This window comes from Stigmatopora nigra, chromosome 4, assembly GCF_051989575.1.
Source record: "Stigmatopora nigra isolate UIUO_SnigA chromosome 4, RoL_Snig_1.1, whole genome shotgun sequence".
Classification (NCBI taxonomy): Eukaryota; Metazoa; Chordata; class Actinopteri; order Syngnathiformes; family Syngnathidae; genus Stigmatopora; species Stigmatopora nigra.
Window position 1 is genome coordinate 11,722,885 of NC_135511.1, and position 18,175 is coordinate 11,741,059.

The 18,175-nt window shown below is 29.7% G+C and overlaps 1 long non-coding RNA gene across 3 annotated transcripts; it reads right to left on the bottom strand.

The window, feature by feature from the left end:
* Positions 1–6: 6 nt before the first annotated feature.
* On the bottom strand, positions 7–18,139 carry LOC144195454 (uncharacterized). Of its 3 annotated transcripts, XR_013326090.1 has the most exons (13): positions 18,062–18,139; positions 17,918–17,998; positions 17,780–17,857; positions 17,687–17,716; positions 17,493–17,573; positions 17,363–17,430; positions 17,209–17,289; positions 17,096–17,148; positions 16,925–17,005; positions 16,775–16,857; positions 297–364; positions 147–223; positions 7–82 (listed from the first exon to the last, which is right to left on the bottom strand). It is a non-coding gene; the product is annotated as an uncharacterized LOC144195454 (long non-coding RNA). The 3 variants fall into 3 exon arrangements; XR_013326089.1 differs by having other exon boundaries at positions 17,363–17,573; XR_013326088.1 differs by lacking the exons at positions 16,775–16,857; positions 16,925–17,005; positions 17,096–17,148; ... (5 more) ...; positions 17,918–17,998; positions 18,062–18,139 and adding an exon at positions 8,487–8,806.
* Positions 18,140–18,175: the final 36 nt, after the last annotated feature.

Below are 18,175 nucleotides of genomic sequence, written 5' to 3' on the forward strand. Positions count from 1 at the left end.
CTACTGTTAATTACAGGGTGGTGGCCCAGTGGATAAGTCATCAGTCTGCCAACTCTGTGGTCCTGGGTTCAATTCCCAGTGCCTGCAAAGATTTTCAAAATATTATTCAAGAAAATGAATAAGATAAAACTATAAGTATTACTAACTTTAATTACAGGGTGGTGGCCCAGTGGATAAGTCATCAGTCTGCCACCTCTGTGGTCCTGGGTTCAAATCCCAATGCCTGCAAAGATTTTCAAAATATTATTCAAGAAAATGAATGAGATAAAAGTATAAGTATTACTAGCTTTGCTTACAGGGTGGTGGTCCAGTGGCTAAGTCATCAGTCTACCACCTCTTTGGTCCTGGGTTCAAATCCCAGTACCTGCAAAGATTTTCCAGAAGAAGAAAAAAGTCTTTTTTCTTCAAAAATCGACATAGTATAGTAAGGCTTTTTTCTTCAAAAAACGACATAGTATAGTAAGGCTTTTTTCTTCAAAAAACGACAAAGTATAGTAAGGCTTTTTACTTCAAAAAACGACATAGTATAGTAAGGCTTTTTTCTTCAAAAAACGACATAGTATAGTAAGGCTTTTTTCTTAAAAAAAACGACATAGTATAGTAAGGCTTTTTTCTTCAAAAAACGACATAGTATAGTAAGGCTTTTTTCTTCAAAAAAACAACATAGTATAGTAAGGCTTTTTTCTTCAAAAAACGACATAGTATAGTAAGGCTTTTTTCTTCAAAAAACGACATAGTATAGTAAGGCTTTTATCTTAAAAAAACGACAGTATAGTAAGGTTTTTTTCTTAAAAAAAAACGACATAGTATAGTAAGGCTTTTTCCTTCAAAAAACGACATAGTATAGTAAGGCTTTTTTCTTCAAAAAACGACATAGTATAGTAATGCTTTTTTCTTCAAAAAACGACATAGTATAGTAAGGCTTTTTTCTTCAAAAAACGACATAGTATAGTAAGGCTTTTTTCTTCAAAAAACGACATAGTATAGTAAGGCTTTTTTCTTCAAAAAACGACATAGTATAGTAAGGCTTTTTTCTTCAAAAAACGACATAGTATAGTAAGGCTTTTTTTCTTCAAAAAAACTACATAGTATAATAAGGCTTTTTTCTTCAAAAAACGACATAGTATAGTAAGGCTTTTTTCTTCAAAAAACGACATAGTATAGTAAGGCTTTTTTCTTCAAAAAAACGACATAGTATAGTAAGGCTTTTTTCTTCAAAAAAACGACATAGTATAGTAAGGCTTTTTTCTTCAAAAAAACGACATAGTATAGTAAGGCTTTTTTCCTCAAAAAACGACATAGTATAGTAAGGCTTTTTTCTTCAAAAAACGACATAGTATAGTAAGGCTTTTTTCTTTAAAAAAAACGACATAGTATAGTAAGGCTTTTTTCTTTAAAAAAACGACATAGTATAGTAAGGCTTTTTTCTTCAAAAAACGACATAGTATAGTAAGGCTTTTTTCTTCAAAAAAACGACATAGTATAGTAAGGCTTTTTTCTTCAAAAAACGACATAGTATAGTAAGGCTTTTTTCTTCAAAAAACGACATAGTATAGTAAGGCTTTTTTCTTCAAAAAACGACATAGTATAGTAAGGCTTTTTTCTTCAAAAAAACGACATAGTATAGTAAGGCTTTTTTCTTCAAAAAAACGACATAGTATAGTAAGGCTTTTTTCTTCAAAAAAACGACATAGTATAGTAAGGCTTTTTTCCTCAAAAAACGACATAGTATAGTAAGGCTTTTTTCTTCAAAAAACGACATAGTATAGTAAGGCTTTTTTCTTCAAAAAACGACATAGTATAGTAAAGCTTTTTTCCTCAAAAAACGACATAGTATAGTAAGGCTTTTTTCTTCAAAAAACGACATAGTATAGTAAGGCTTTTATCTTAAATAAACGACATAGTATAGTAAGGTTTTTTTCTTAAAAAAAACGACATAGTATAGTAAGGCTTTTTTCTTCAAAAAACGACATAGTATAGTAAGGCTTTTTTCTTCAAAAAACGACATAGTATAGTAATGCTTTTTTCTTCAAAAAACGACATAGTATAGTAAGGCTTTTTTCTTCAAAAAACGACAGTATAGTAAGGCTTTTTTTCTTCAAAAAACGACATAGTATAGTAAGGCTTTTTTCTTCAAAAAACGACATAGTATAGTAAGGCTTTTTTCTTCAAAAAAACTACATAGTATAATAAGGCTTTTTTCTTCAAAAAACGACATAGTATAGTAAGGCTTTTTTCTTCAAAAAACGACATAGTATAGTAAGGCTTTTTTCTTCAAAAAAACGACATAGTATAGTAAGGCTTTTTTCTTCAAAAAAACGACATAGTATAGTAAGGCTTTTTTCTTCAAAAAAACGACATAGTATAGTAAGGCTTTTTTCCTCAAAAAACGACATAGTATAGTAAGGCTTTTTTCTTCAAAAAACGACATAGTATAGTAAGGCTTTTTTCTTTAAAAAAAACGACATAGTATAGTAAGGCTTTTTTCTTAAAAAAAACGACATAGTATAGTAAGGCTTTTTTCTTCAAAAAAACGACATAGTATAGTAAGGCTTTTTTCCTCAAAAAACGACATAGTATAGTAAGGCTTTTTTCTTCAAAAAACGACATAGTATAGTAAGGCTTTTTTCTTTAAAAAAAACGACATAGTATAGTAAGGCTTTTTTCTTAAAAAAACAACATAGTATAGTAAGGCTTTTTTCTTCAAAAAACGACATAGTATAGTAAGGCTTTTTTCTTCAAAAAAACGACATAGTATAGTAAGGCTTTTTTCTTCAAAAAACGACATAGTATAGTAAGGCTTTTTTCTTCAAAAAACGACATAGTATAGTAAGGCTTTTTTCTTCAAAAAACGACATAGTATAGTAAGGCTTTTTTCTTCAAAAAAACGACATAGTATAGTAAGGCTTTTTTCTTCAAAAAAACGACATAGTATAGTAAGGCTTTTTTCTTCAAAAAAACGACATAGTATAGTAAGGCTTTTTTCTTCAAAAAACGACATAGTATAGTAAGGCTTTTATCTTAAATAAACGACATAGTATAGTAAGGTTTTTTTCTTAAAAAAAACGACAGTATAGTAAGGCTTTTTTCTTCAAAAAACGACATAGTATAGTAAGGCTTTTTTCTTCAAAAAACGACATAGTGTAGTAATGCTTTTTTCTTCAAAAAACGACATAGTATAGTAAGGCTTTTTTCTTCAAAAAACGACATAGTATAGTAAGGCTTTTTTCTTCAAAAAACGACATAGTATAGTAAGGCTTTTTTCTTCAAAAAACGACAAAGTATAGTAAGGCTTTTTTCTTCAAAAAAACTACATAGTATAATAAGGCTTTTTTCTTCAAAAAACGACATAGTATAGTAAGGCTTTTTTCTTCAAAAAACGACATAGTATAGTAAGGCTTTTTTCTTCAAAAAAACGACATAGTATAGTAAGGCTTTTTTCTTCAAAAAAACGACATAGTATAGTAAGGCTTTTTTCTTCAAAAAAACGACATAGTATAGTAAGGCTTTTTTCCTCAAAAAACGACATAGTATAGTAAGGCTTTTTTCTTCAAAAAACGACATAGTATAGTAAGGCTTTTTTCTTTAAAAAAAACGACATAGTATAGTAAGGCTTTTTTCTTAAAAAAAACGACATAGTATAGTAAGGCTTTTTTCTTCAAAAAAACGACATAGTATAGTAAGGCTTTTTTCTTCAAAAAACGACATAGTATAGTAAGGCTTTTTTCTTCAAAAAACGACATAGTATAGTAAGGCTTTTTTCTTCAAAAAACGACATAGTATAGTAAGGCTTTTTTCTTCAAAAAAACGACATAGTATAGTAAGGCTTTTTTCTTCAAAAAAACGACATAGTATAGTAAGGCTTTTTTCCTCAAAAAACGACATAGTATAGTAAGGCTTTTTTCTTCAAAAAACGACATAGTATAGTAAGGCTTTTTTCTTCAAAAAAACGACATAGTATAGTAAGGCTTTTTTCTTCAAAAAACGACATAGTATAGTAAGGCTTTTTTCTTCAAAAAACGACATAGTATAGTAAGGCTTTTTTCTTCAAAAAAACGACATAGTATAGTAAGGCTTTTTTCTTCAAAAAACGACATAGTATAGTAAGGCTTTTTTCTTCAAAAAACGACATAGTATAGTAAGGCTTTTTTCTTCAAAAAACGACATAGTATAGTAAGGCTTTTTTCTTCAAAAAACGACAAAGTATAGTAAGGCTTTTTACTTCAAAAAACGACATAGTATAGTAAGGCTTTTTTCTTCAAAAAACGACATAGTATAGTAAGGCTTTTTTCTTCAAAAAACGACATAGTATAGTAAGGCTTTTTTCTTCAAAAAACGACATAGTATAGTAAGGCTTTTTTCTTCAAAAAAACGACATAGTATAGTAAGGCTTTTTTCTTCAAAAAACGACATAGTATAGAAAGGCTTTTTTCTTCAAAAAACGACATAGTATGGTAAGGCTTTTTTCTTCAAAAAAACGACATAGTATAGTAAGGCTTTTTTCTTCAAAAAACGACATAGTATAGTAAGGCTTTTTTCTTCAAAAAACGACACAGTATAGTAAGGCTTTTTTCTTCAAAAAAACGACATAGTATAGTAAGGCTTTTTTCTTAAAAAAAAACGACATAGTATAGTAAGGCTTTTTTCTTCAAAAAACGACATAGTATAGTAAGGCTTTTTTCTTTAAAAAAAACGACATAGTATAGTAAGGCTTTTTTCTTCAAAAAACGACATAGTATAGTAAGGCTTTTTTCTTTAAAAAAAACGACATAGTGTAGTAAGGCTTTTTTCTTCGAAAAAACAACATAGTATAGTAAGGCTTTTTTCTTCAAAAAAACGACATAGTATAGTAAGGCTTTTTTCTTCAAAAAACGACATAGTATAGTAAGGCTTTTTTCTTCAAAAAACGACATAGTATAGTAAGGCTTTTTTCTTCAAAAAAACTACATAGTATAATAAGGCTTTTTTCTTCAAAAAACGACATAGTATAGTAAGGCTTTTTTCTTCAAAAAACAACATAGTATAGTAAGGCTTTTTTCTTCAAAAAAACGACATAGTATAGTAAGGCTTTTTTCTTCAAAAAAACGACATAGTATAGTAAGGCTTTTTTCTTCAAAAAAACGACATAGTATAGTAAGGCTTTTTTCCTCAAAAAACGACATAGTATAGTAAGGCTTTTTTCTTCAAAAAACGACATAGTATAGTAAGGCTTTTTTCTTAAAAAAAACGACATAGTATAGTAAGGCTTTTTTCTTAAAAAAACGACATAGTATAGTAAGGCTTTTTTCTTCAAAAAACGACATAGTATAGTAAGGCTTTTTTCTTCAAAAAAACGACATAGTATAGTAAGGCTTTTTTCTTCAAAAAACGACATAGTATAGAAAGGCTTTTTTCTTCAAAAAACGACATAGTATAGTAAGGCTTTTTTCTTCAAAAAAACGACATAGTATAGTAAGGCTTTTTTCTTCAAAAAAACGACATAGTATAGTAAGGCTTTTTTCTTCAAAAAACGACATAGTATAGTAAGGCTTTTTTCCTCAAAAAACAACATAGTATAGTAAGGCTTTTTTCTTCAAAAAACGACATAGTATAGTAAGGCTTTTTTCTTAAAAAAAAACGACATAGTATAGTAAGGCTTTTTTCTTAAAAAAAACGACATAGTATAGTAAGGCTTTTTTCTTCAAAAAACGACATAGTATAGTAAGGCTTTTTTCTTCAAAAAAACGACATAGTATAGTAAGGCTTTTTTCTTCAAAAAACGACATAGTATAGTAAGGCTTTTTTCTTCAAAAAACGACATAGTATAGTAAGGCTTTTTTCTTCAAAAAACGACAAAGTATAGTAAGGCTTTTTACTTCAAAAAACGACATAGTATAGTAAGGCTTTTTTCTTCAAAAAACGACATAGTATAGTAAGGCTTTTTTCTTCAAAAAACGACAAAGTATAGTAAGGCTTTTTACTTCAAAAAACGACATAGTATAGTAAGGCTTTTTTCTTCAAAAAACGACATAGTATAGTAAGGCTTTTTTCTTCAAAAAACGACATAGTATAGTAAGGCTTTTTTCTTCAAAAAAACGACATAGTATAGTAAGGCTTTTTTCTTCAAAAAACGACATAGTATAGAAAGGCTTTTTTCTTCAAAAAACGACATAGTATGGTAAGGCTTTTTTCTTCAAAAAAACGACATAGTATAGTAAGGCTTTTTTCTTCAAAAAACGACATAGTATAGTAAGGCTTTTTTCTTCAAAAAACGACACAGTATAGTAAGGCTTTTTTCTTCAAAAAAACGACATAGTATAGTAAGGCTTTTTTCTTAAAAAAAAACGACATAGTATAGTAAGGCTTTTTTCTTCAAAAAACGACATAGTATAGTAAGGCTTTTTTCTTTAAAAAAAACGACATAGTATAGTAAGGCTTTTTTCTTCAAAAAACGACATAGTATAGTAAGGCTTTTTTCTTTAAAAAAAACGACATAGTATAGTAAGGCTTTTTTCTTCGAAAAAACAACATAGTATAGTAAGGCTTTTTTCTTCAAAAAAACGACATAGTATAGTAAGGCTTTTTTCTTCAAAAAACGACATAGTATAGTAAGGCTTTTTTCTTCAAAAAACGACATAGTATAGTAAGGCTTTTTTCTTCAAAAAACTACATAGTATAATAAGGCTTTTTTCTTCAAAAAACGACATAGTATAGTAAGGCTTTTTTCTTCAAAAAACAACATAGTATAGTAAGGCTTTTTTCTTCAAAAAAACGACATAGTATAGTAAGGCTTTTTTCTTCAAAAAAAACGACATAGTATAGTAAGGCTTTTTTCTTCAAAAAAACGACATAGTATAGTAAGGCTTTTTTCCTCAAAAAACGACATAGTATAGTAAGGCTTTTTTCTTCAAAAAACGACATAGTATAGTAAGGCTTTTTTCTTAAAAAAAACGACATAGTATAGTAAGGCTTTTTTCTTAAAAAAAACGACATAGTATAGTAAGGCTTTTTTCTTCAAAAAACGACATAGTATAGTAAGGCTTTTTTCTTCAAAAAAACGACATAGTATAGTAAGGCTTTTTTCTTCAAAAAACGACATAGTATAGTAAGGCTTTTTTCTTCAAAAAACGACATAGTATAGTAAGGCTTTTTTCTTCAAAAAACGACATAGTATAGTAAGGCTTTTTTCTTCAAAAAAACGACATAGTATAGTAAGGCTTTTTTCTTCAAAAAAACGACATAGTATAGTAAGGCTTTTTTCTTCAAAAAACGACATAGTATAGTAAGGCTTTTTTCCTCAAAAAACAACATAGTATAGTAAGGCTTTTTTCTTCAAAAAACGACATAGTATAGTAAGGCTTTTTTCTTAAAAAAAACGACATAGTATAGTAAGGCTTTTTTCTTAAAAAAAACGACATAGTATAGTAAGGCTTTTTTCTTCAAAAAACGACATAGTATAGTAAGGCTTTTTTCTTCAAAAAAACGACATAGTATAGTAAGGCTTTTTTCTTCAAAAAACGACATAGTATAGTAAGGCTTTTTTCTTCAAAAAACGACATAGTATAGTAAGGCTTTTTTCTTCAAAAAAACGACATAGTATAGTAAGGCTTTTTTCTTCAAAAAAATGACATAGTATAGTAAGGCTTTTTTCTTCAAAAAACGACATAGTATAGTAAGGCTTTTTTCTTCAAAAAACGACATAGTATACAGTGATAATTTTACAATTGGCACACTGCGAGTCCCAGGGATTCGCTTGTCTGAAAACTGTGCGTCCCAGGAAACTTGTCACGAGTCCCAACATACTACGGATGCAAATAAAACATAAACAACGATATATAAACATTCAGATTTAATTTATTTATTATATGGTTTAGGGTTAGGGTTTATTTATCATTGTACTAGTCTTTCAGCTCGTAGATCCTCCTCTCTTTGCAGCCTTTCCACTTTTCCAGGGCCTTTTGATGGTTCACACTTTTAGCCAGCTGCACTACCATCAATTTGTGCTGAGTTTCCACTTGCAGCCTGTTTCTTTTCTTTGTGAGGATTCTGTTCTGCACAGAAAAACCTCTCTCACAACGTAAAGTAAGATTCGTAATTAATTTTGTGTTTTTTCAAAATATCCAAGTCAGCGACACCAAGCTCATGCATCAGGTTTATTATGCTGCTAAACTCGCTGAACGGTATATCTTCCATGGACATCCAATGTACAACTTTCAATAAAGCTGTAACTACTTTGTCTTTTGTTGCTGATGCCTTTTGTTCGATTTTTTTCTTGTTATTTCGCAATGTGGGAATTTCCAGTGCCAACTTGTGTCCGGGCAAAACTATGTGTCTATCCAGGGTGCATTTTTGAAAATTCGTGCATTTAGCTGCCGCAATCAATCCATTTACCTGCTTGTTATCCGTACAAACAGCACAGTACATGAAATTATTTTCCTCGTCATATCGTAACCACGCGAACAGCTGCAACCAAGTCTTTTGAAATGTGCGTATTTTTCCTTGCTTACCCCGTTTTGCTTCATGATCATCGATCGAATCTTCTGCAGTTCTTTTCTTACTAGTTGTATTTTTAACTGCGAAATAACTATCCAGACTGTTTTGCTTTTTCTGAAACATTTTTTATCTTTCTTACACTATTACGAAACTCTTGCGATCGCTTCCTCTCCTTCGTCTGCTAGTGTCTGCTAGTCTCGTTCACGCGAGAATTATTTCGCAAAGATTATGTGGAATAAATTTGTTTGCTATCGGATATATATGTGTTTTGGTTTTTTTTTTTTTGATAAAAATTTCTTTGCGTCCGAAAAAAGCACATTACTTGAAATTGTGCGTCTGGAAGAAAAGCTGTGCGTATCAGACGCAGGACGCAGAGGTAACGAGAACACTGAGTATAGTAAGGCTTTTTTTCTTCAAAAAACGACAAAGTATAGTAAGGCTTTTTACTTCAAAAAACGACATAGTATAGTAAGGCTTTTTTCTTCAAAAAACGACATAGTATAGTAAGGCTTTTTTCTTCAAAAAACGACATAGTATAGTAAGGCTTTTTTCTTCAAAAAACGACATAGTATAGTAAGGCTTTTTTCTTCAAAAAAACGACATAGTATAGTAAGGCTTTTTTCTTCAAAAAACGACATAGTATAGAAAGGCTTTTTTCTTCAAAAAACGACATAGTATGGTAAGGCTTTTTTCTTAAAAAAAACGACATAGTATAGTAAGGCTTTTTTCTTCAAAAAACGACATAGTATAGTAAGGCTTTTTTCTTCAAGAAAACGACATAGTATAGTAAGGCTTTTTTCTTCAAAAAACGACACAGTATAGTAAGGCTTTTTTCTTCAAAAAAACGACATAGTATAGTAAGGCTTTTTTCTTTAAAAAAAACGACATAGTATAGTAAGGCTTTTTTCTTCAAAAAACGACATAGTATAGTAAGGCTTTTTTCTTCAAAAAAAACGACATAGTATAGTAAGGCTTTTTTCTTCAAAAAACGACATAGTATAGTAAGGCTTTTTTCTTCAAAAAACGACATAGTATAGTAAGGCTTTTTTCTTCAAAAAACGACACAGTATAGTAAGGCTTTTTTCTTCAAAAAAACGACATAGTATAGTAAGGCTTTTTTCTTAAAAAAAAAACGACATAGTATAGTAAGGCTTTTTTCTTCAAAAAACGACATAGTATAGTGAGGCTTTTTTCTTTAAAAAAATGACATAGTATAGCAAGGCTTTTTTCTTCAAAAAACGACATAGTATAGTAAGGCTTTTTTCTTTAAAAAAAACGACATAGTATAGTAAGGCTTTTTTCTTCGAAAAAACAACATAGTATAGTAAGGCTTTTTTCTTCAAAAAAACGACATAGTATAGTAAGGCTTTTTTCTTCAAAAAACGACATAGTATAGTAAGGCTTTTTTCTTCAAAAAACGACATAGTATAGTAAGGCTTTTTTCTTCAAAAAAACTACATAGTATAATAAGGCTTTTTTCTTCAAAAAACGACATAGAATAGTAAGGCTTTTTTCTTCAAAAAACAACATAGTATAGTAAGGCTTTTTTCTTCAAAAAAACGACATAGTATAGTAAGGCTTTTTTCTTCAAAAAAACGACATAGTATAGTAAGGCTTTTTTCTTCAAAAAAACGACATAGTATAGTAAGGCTTTTTTCCTCAATAAACGACATAGTATAGTAAGGCTTTTTTCTTCAAAAAACGACATAGTATAGTAAGGCTTTTTTCTTAAAAAAAACGACATAGTATAGTAAGGCTTTTTTCTTAAAAAAAACGACATAGTATAGTAAGGCTTTTTTCTTCAAAAAACGACATAGTATAGTAAGGCTTTTTTCTTCAAAAAAACGACATAGTATAGTAAGGCTTTTTTCTTCAAAAAACGACATAGTATAGTAAGGCTTTTTTCTTCAAAAAACGACATAGTATAGTAAGGCTTTTTTCTTCAAAAAACGACATAGTATAGTAAGGCTTTTTTCTTCAAAAAAACGACATAGTATAGTAAGGCTTTTTTCTTCAAAAAAACGACATAGTATAGTAAGGCTTTTTTCTTCAAAAAACGACATAGTATAGTAAGGCTTTTTTCCTCAAAAAACAACATAGTATAGTAAGGCTTTTTTCTTCAAAAAAACGACATAGTATAGTAAGGCTTTTTTTTCAAAAAACGACATAGTATAGTAAGGCTTTTTTCTTCAAAAAACGACATAGTATAGTAAGGCTTTTTTCTTCAAAAAACGACATAGTATAGTAAGGCTTTTTTCTTCAAAAAAACGACATAGTATAGTAAGGCTTTTTTCTTCAAAAAACGACATAGTATAGTAAGGCTTTTTTCTTCAAAAAACGACATAGTATAGTAAGGCTTTTTTCTTCAAAAAACGACATAGTATAGTAAGGCTTTTTTCTTCAAAAAAACGACATAGTATAGTAAGGCTTTTTTCTTCAAAAAAACGACATAGTATAGTAAGGCTTTTTTCTTCAAAAAACGACATAGTATAGTAAGGCTTTTTTCCTCAAAAAACAACATAGTATAGTAAGGCTTTTTTCTTCAAAAAACGACATAGTATAGTAAGGCTTTTTTCTTTAAAAAAACGACATAGTATAGTAAGGCTTTTTTCTTAAAAAAAACGACATAGTATAGTAAGGCTTTTTTCTTCAAAAAACGACATAGTATAGTAAGGCTTTTTTCTTCAAAAAAACGACATAGTATAGTAAGGCTTTTTTCTTCAAAAAACGACATAGTATAGTAAGGCTTTTTTCTTCAAAAAACGACATAGTATAGTAAGGCTTTTTTCTTCAAAAAAACGACATAGTATAGTAAGGCTTTTTTCTTCAAAAAAACGACATAATATAGTAAGGCTTTTTTCTTCAAAAAACGACATAGTATAGTAAGGCTTTTTTCTTCAAAAAACGACATAGTATAGTAAGGCTTTTTTCTTCAAAAAACGACAAAGTATAGTAAGGCTTTTTACTTCAAAAAACGACATAGTATAGTAAGGCTTTTTTCTTCAAAAAACGACATAGTATAGTAAGGCTTTTTTCTTCAAAAAACGACATAGTATAGTAAGGCTTTTTATGTCGTTTTTTGAAGAAAAAAGCCTTACTATACTGTGTCGTTTTTTGAAGAAAAAAAGCCTTACTATACTATGTCGATTTTTGAAGTAAAAAGCCTTACTATACTTTGTCGTTTTTTGAAGAAAAAAGCCTTACTATACTATGTCGTTTTTTTGAAGAAAAAAGCCTTACTATACTATGTCGTTTTTTTTAAAGAAAAAAGCCTTACTATACTATGTCGTTTTTTGAAGAAAAAAGCCTTACTATACTATGTCGTTTTTTGAGGAAAAAAGCCTTACTATACTATGTCGTTTTTTTGAAGAAAAAAGCCTTACTATACTATGTCGTTTTTTGAAGAAAAAAGCCTTACTATACTATGTCGTTTTTTTTAAAGAAAAAAGCCTTACTATACTATGTCGTTTTTTGAAGAAAAAAGCCTTACTATACTATGTCGTTTTTTTGAAGAAAAAAGCCTTACTATACTATGTCGTTTTTTTGAAGAAAAAAGCCTTACTATACTATGTCGTTTTTTTTAAGAAAAAAGCCTTACTATACTATGTTGTTTTTTGAAGAAAAAAGCCTTACTATACTATGTCGTTTTTTGAGGAAAAAAGCCTTGCTATACTATGTCGTTTTTTTGAAGAAAAAAGCCTTACTATACTATGTTGTTTTTTCGAAGAAAAAAGCCTTACTATACTATGTCGTTTTTTTAAAAGAAAAAAGCCTTACTATACTATGTCGTTTTTTGAAGAAAAAAGCCTTACTATACTATGTCGTTTTTTTTAAAGAAAAAAGCCTTACTATACTATGTCGTTTTTTGAAGAAAAAAGCCTTACTATACTATGTCGTTTTTTTTAAAGAAAAAAGCCTTACTATACTATGTCGTTTTTTTGAAGAAAAAAGCCTTACTATACTGTGTCGTTTTTTGAAGAAAAAAGCCTTACTATACTATGTCGTTTTCTTGAAGAAAAAAGCCTTACTATACTATGTCGTTTTTTGAAGAAAAAAGCCTTACTATACTATGTCGTTTTTTTTAAGAAAAAAGCCTTACCATACTATGTCGTTTTTTGAAGAAAAAAGCCTTTCTATACTATGTCGTTTTTTGAAGAAAAAAGCCTTACTATACTATGTCGTTTTTTTGAAGAAAAAAGCCTTACTATACTATGTCGTTTTTTGAAGAAAAAAGCCTTACTATACTATGTCGTTTTTTGAAGAAAAAAGCCTTACTATACTATGTCGTTTTTTGAAGAAAAAAGCCTTACTATACTATGTCGTTTTTTGAAGTAAAAAGCCTTACTATACTTTGTCGTTTTTTGAAGAAAAAAGCCTTACTATACTATGTCGTTTTTTGAAGAAAAAAGCCTTACTATACTATGTCGTTTTTTGCAGAAAAAAGCCTTACTATATTATGTCGTTTTTTTGAAGAAAAAAGCCTTACTATACTATGTCGTTTTTTTGAAGAAAAAAGCCTTACTATACTATGTCGTTTTTTGAAGAAAAAAGCCTTACTATACTATGTCGTTTTTTGAAGAAAAAAGCCTTACTATACTATGTCGTTTTTTTGAAGAAAAAAGCCTTACTATACTATGTCGTTTTTTGAAGAAAAAAGCCTTACTATACTATGTCGTTTTCTTGAAGAAAAAAGCCTTACTATACTATGTCGTTTTTTGAAGAAAAAAGCCTTACTATACTATGTCGTTTTTTTAAGAAAAAAGCCTTACCATACTATGTCGTTTTTTGAAGAAAAAAGCCTTTCTATACTATGTCGTTTTTTGAAGAAAAAAGCCTTACTATACTATGTCGTTTTTTTGAAGAAAAAAGCCTTACTATACTATGTCGTTTTTTGAAGAAAAAAGCCTTACTATACTATGTCGTTTTTTGAAGAAAAAAGCCTTACTATACTATGTCGTTTTTTGAAGAAAAAAGCCTTACTATACTATGTCGTTTTTTGAAGTAAAAAGCCTTACTATACTTTGTCGTTTTTTGAAGAAAAAAGCCTTACTATACTATGTCGTTTTTTGAAGAAAAAAGCCTTACTATACTATGTCGTTTTTTGAAGAAAAAAGCCTTACTATATTATGTCGTTTTTTTGAAGAAAAAAGCCTTACTATACTATGTCGTTTTTTTGAAGAAAAAAGCCTTACTATACTATGTCGTTTTTTGAAGAAAAAAGCCTTACTATACTATGTCGTTTTTTGAAGAAAAAAGCCTTACTATACTATGTCGTTTTTTTGAAGAAAAAAGCCTTACTATACTATGTCGTTTTTTGAAGAAAAAAGCCTTACTATACTATGTTGTTTTTTTTAAGAAAAAAGCCTTACTATACTATGTCGTTTTTTGAAGAAAAAAGCCTTACTATACTATGTCGTTTTTTGAAGAAAAAAGCCTTACTATACTATGTCGTTTTTTTAAAGAAAAAAGCCTTACTATACTATGTCGTTTTTTTTTTAAGAAAAAAGCCTTACTATACTATGTCGTTTTTTGAAGAAAAAAGCCTTACTATACTATGTCGTTTTTTGAGGAAAAAAGCCTTACTATACTATGTCGTTTTTTTGAAGAAAAAAGCCTTACTATACTATGTCGTTTTTTTGAAGAAAAAAGCCTTACTATACTATGTCGTTTTTTTTAAGAAAAAAGCCTTACTATACTATGTCGTTTTTTGAAGAAAAAAGCCTTACTATACTATGTCGTTTTTTGAAGAAAAAAGCCTTACTATACTATGTCGTTTTTTGAAGAAAAAAGCCTTACTATACTATGTCGTTTTTTTTAAGAAAAAAGCCTTACTATACTATGTCGTTTTTTGAAGAAAAAAGCCTTACTATACTATGTCGTTTTTTTGAAGAAAAAAGCCTTACTATACTATGTCGTTTTTTTAAAAGAAAAAAGCCTTACTATACTATGTCGTTTTTTGAAGAAAAAAGCCTTACTATACTATGTCGTTTTTTGAGGAAAAAAGCCTTACTATACTATGTCGTTTTTTTGAAGAAAAAAGCCTTACTATACTATGTCGTTTTTTGAAGAAAAAAGCCTTATTATACTATGTAGTTTTTTTGAAGAAAAAAGCCTTACTATACTATGTCGTTTTTTGAAGAAAAAAGCCTTACTATACTATGTCGTTTTTTTGAAGAAAAAAGCCTTACTATACTATGTTGTTTTTTCGAAGAAAAAAGCCTTACTATACTATGTCGTTTTTTTTAAAGAAAAAAGCATTACTATACTATGTCGTTTTTTGAAGAAAAAAGCCTTACTATACTATGTCGTTTTTTGAAGAAAAAAGCATTACTATACTATGTCGTTTTTTGAAGAAAAAAGCCTTACTATACTATGTCGTTTTTTGAAGAAAAAAGCCTTACTATACTATGTCGTTTTTTTTAAGAAAAAAACCTTACTATACTATGTCGTTTATTTAAGATAAAAGCCTTACTATACTATGTCGTTTTTTGAGGAAAAAAGCCTTACTATACTATGTCGTTTTTTGAAGAAAAAAGCCTTACTATACTATGTCGTTTTTTGAAGAAAAAAGCCTTACTATACTATGTCGTTTTTTGAGGAAAAAAGCCTTACTATACTATGTCGTTTTTTTGAAGAAAAAAGCCTTACTATACTATGTCGTTTTTTTGAAGAAAAAAGCCTTACTATACTATGTCGTTTTTTTGAAGAAAAAAGCCTTACTATACTATGTCGTTTTTTGAAGAAAAAAGCCTTACTATACTATGTCGTTTTTTGAAGAAAAAAGCCTTACTATACTATGTCGTTTTTTGAAGAAAAAAGCCTTACTATACTATGTCGTTTTTTGAAGTAAAAAGCCTTACTATACTTTGTTGTTTTTTGAAGAAAAAAGCCTTACTATACTATGTCGTTTTTTGAAGAAAAAAGCCTTACTATACTATGTCGTTTTTTTGAAGGAAAAGCCTTACTATACTATGTCGTTTTTTGAAGAAAAAAGCCTTACTATACTATGTCGTTTTTTGAAGAAAAAAGCCTTATTATACTATGTCGTTTTTTGAAGAAAAAAGCCTTACTATACTATGTCGTTTTTTTTAAGAAAAAAGCCTTACTATACTATGTCGTTTTTTGAAGAAAAAAGCCTTACTATACTATGTCGTTTTTTGAAGAAAAAAGCCTCACTATACTATGTCGTTTTTTGAAGAAAAAAGCCTTACTATACTATGTCGTTTTTTGAAGAAAAAAGCCTTACTATACTATGTCGTTTTTTGAAGAAAAAAGCCTTACTAAACTATGTTGTTTTTTGAAGAAAAAAGCCTTACTATACTATGTCGTTTTTTTTAAGAAAAAAGCCTTACTATACTATGTCGTTTTTTTGAAGAAAAAAGCCTTACTATACTATGTCGTTTTTTGAAGAAAAAAGCCTTACTATACTATGTCGTTTTTTGAAGAAAAAAGTCTTACTATACTATGTCGTTTTTTGAAGAAAAAAGCCTTATTATACTGTCGTTTTTTTTGAAGAAAAAAGCCTTACTATACTATGTCGTTTTTTTGAAGAAAAAAGCCTTACTATACTATGTCGTTTTTTGAAGAAAAAAGCCTTACTATACTATGTCGTTTTTTTGAAGAAAAAAGCCTTACTATACTATGTCGTTTTTTGAAGAAAAAAGCCTTACTATACTATGTCGTTTTTTGAAGAAAAAAGCCTTACTATACTATGTCGTTTTTTGAAGAAAAAAGCCTTACTATACTATGTCGTTTTTTGAAAAAAAAGCCTTACTATACTACGTCGTTTTTTGAAGAAGAAAGCCTTACTATACTATGTCGTTTTTTGAAGAAAAAAGCCTTACTATACTATGTTGTTTTTTTTAAGAAAAAAGCCTTACTATACTATGTCGTTTTTTTGAAGAAAAAAGCCTTACTATACTATGTCGTTTTTTGAAGAAAAAAGCCTTACTATACTATGTCCTTTTTTTAAAGAAAAAAGCCTTACTATACTTTGTCGTTTTTTGAAGAAAAAAGCCTTACTATACTATGTCGTTTTTTGAAGAAAAAAGCCTTACTATACTCTGTCGTTTTTTGAAGAAAAAAGCCTTACTATACTATGTCCATTTTTGATGAAAAAAGCCTTACTATACTATGTCGATTTTTGAAGAAATAAGCCTTACTATACTATGTCGATTTTTGAAGAAAAAAAGCCTTACTAAACTATGTCGTTTTTTTTTGTTTCTTGTTTTTTTTTTATACAAAAAATAGCTTTACTGTACTAATGGTTGTAACGGACAAAAGAATAAATACTACTGCCTACTTTTGAGAGCCTGTGGTCCAGTGAATAAGTCATTGGCCTCCCACCTTTGTGGACCTGGGTTCAAATCCTGCTAACTTGTCCCACTGAAAGGTACCACAAAGTACTATGTATGTTTCTGGGAATGAAAAGAGACAAAACAACAAATACTACCATTTAATCTTGAAGAGTGGTGGCCCAATGGTTAAGTCATCAGTTACCCATTTCTTTGGTTTTGGGTTCAAATCCAAGTGCCTGCAAAGATTTTCCAAATTTATTATTCAGGTAAATGAATGAGGTAAAAGTACAAGTACTACTCAATTTTTTAACAGAGTGGTGGCCCACTGGTTAAGTCATCAGTCTTCCACCTCTGTGGTCCTTGGTTCAAATCCCAGTGCCTGCAAATATTTTCCAAATATTATTCAGGTAAATGAATGAGACAAAAGTATAAGTATTACTTCCGTGTTTCACAGAGTGGTGACCCAGTGGTTAAGTCATCAGTCCTCCCCCTCTCTGGTCCTGGGTTCAAATCCCGGTGCCTTCAAAGATTTTCCAAATATTATTCAGGTAAATGAATGAGATAAAAGTATAAGTATTACTACATTTGCTCACAGAGTGGTGGCCCAATGGCTAAGTCATCAGTCTGTCACCTCTGTGGTCCCGGGTTCAACTCCCGGTGCCTGCCAAGATTTTCCCAATATATTATTCAGGTAAATGAATGAGGTAAAAGTACAAGTACTACTGCTTTCTCCTGCAGGGTGGTGGCCCAGTGGTTAAGTCATCAGTTTCCCATTTCTTTGGTCTTGGGTTCAAATCCAAGTGCCTGCAAAGATTTTCCCAATATATTATTCAGGTAAATGAATGAGGTAAAAGTACAAGTACTACTCAATTCTTCAACAGAGTGGTGGCCCACTGGTTAAGTCATCAGTCTTCTACCTCTGTGGTCCTGGGTTCAAATCCCAGTGCCTGCAAATATTTTCCAAATATTATTCAGTTAAAAGAATGAGACAAAAGTATAAGTATTACTACCTTCTTTCACAGAGTGGTGACCCAGTGGTTAAGTCATCAGTCTTCCTCCTCTCTGGTCCTGGGTTCAAATCCCGGTGCCTTCAAAGATTTTCCAAATATTATTCAGGTAAATAAATGAGATAAAAGTATAAGTATTACCACATATGCTCCCACAGTGGTGGCCCAGTGGTTAAGTCATCAGTCTTCTACCTCTGTGGTCCTGGGTTCAAATCCCAGTGCCTGCAAATATTTTCCAAATATTGTTCAGTTAAAAGAATGAGACAAAAGTATAAGTATTACTACCTTCTTTCACAGAGTGGTGGCCCAATGGTTAAGACATCAGTTTTTACCCTCTTTGGTCCTGGGTTCAAATCCCAGTACCTGCAAAGATTTTCCAATTATTATTCAGTTAAAAGA